Genomic DNA, 1,208 nt, shown 5'->3' with positions numbered 1-1,208 from the left:
TACAAGCAGAGGGGAGGATACAATTTTTCAGAACAAATGGGGAAAACAGGGAGGCAGGAGTCATAACAGGGAACCAAGTAATAACTACAAAAGGGAGAACTTTCTGGAACAGGGGGAGGTAATTTAGGATTGGGAGCCACCCAGGGGGAGGTAACCTAGACCTCAGTGATCTCTTCTGGTGACTGACGTTTGATGGTTTCAGCCCGAGAGCAGGCTGAGCCACCCCAACAATGGAGTTCAAAAGCAACTGCACTTATGCTGTCTCTTCCTCAGGCAGTATTTAGGGAAGAAAAGGTGATAATGTGGGAAGATGCAGGAAGAAGGAATGCATAGGAATTGTTGTGGCACAAATACATAAGAAACTTCTTGTGGAATTGGTTTAACCTTCTTGCAGACTCAGATGAGACTTTGTTGGGGTTTTAAGGAGTTCTTCTGTTTTCTTTTTCTGTTAAAGATTTTTTTCCCATATATGTTGCCAGGGCAACAAATTACTGGGTGCTTAAGAAAAACAAAAGACCTGGCCACAAAGGGAGGGTTCCAAGTGGCTACTCTCTTTCACCTGGGGGGTGGGTACACCCCAGGCTGGCTGGTGGTCTCGGCATTTGGTGTTCAGAGGGAGAGAGGCTGCCATCGTTGTGGAGGGAATTTGTCAGCGCTGCATTCGTCTGCCTTCCTTCTACCGTGAGTGAAGCTTGCTTACTGGAGTGGCTGTTGCACTGGGACCCTAACACCCCACCTTAATAAAAGAGGGACCTTTTCACCATCTGCTCAGGTGCCTCAGGGAGAAACCGTGGGATTCCTAAGCCCACCTTTCCCTTGAATCACACTGAAACCGGGCCAGGAGACACTTCAGAGACAGATAAGTGGGTATTTGCTTTATTCGGCGCGCCGGGTGTGTGGGGATCGCTCCTCCAAAACACACACCGGTGCTCCCTACAACACAGTATTAAGGGTTAAAATATGAATATTCATCACATTCCTTGGGACAGGCGTGGTTATACAAATTATTTCTCGGAAGTCATTAATATCATTAGCATACTGGTCACGCATGCGCTGTGTGTCCTGGTGGTCGTGCTGAGGAAGGCTTCTCCTCTTCCTTGGGGGTCTTTCTGATGAAGGTCAGTGGTCTTCCTCACGGTGCCCTTTTCACCTTTCTCCCTGGGCATGCGTAGTCCTTTGAGGAATGATTCAGTGGTCTCTGAGAAGAT

Source organism: Corvus brachyrhynchos, unplaced genomic scaffold, assembly GCF_000691975.1.
Source record: "Corvus brachyrhynchos isolate BGI_N302 unplaced genomic scaffold, ASM69197v1 scaffold615, whole genome shotgun sequence".
Taxonomy (NCBI): Eukaryota; Metazoa; Chordata; class Aves; order Passeriformes; family Corvidae; genus Corvus; species Corvus brachyrhynchos.
The sequence above is the reverse complement of the archived record's forward strand: the minus strand, read 5'-3'. Positions refer to the sequence as shown.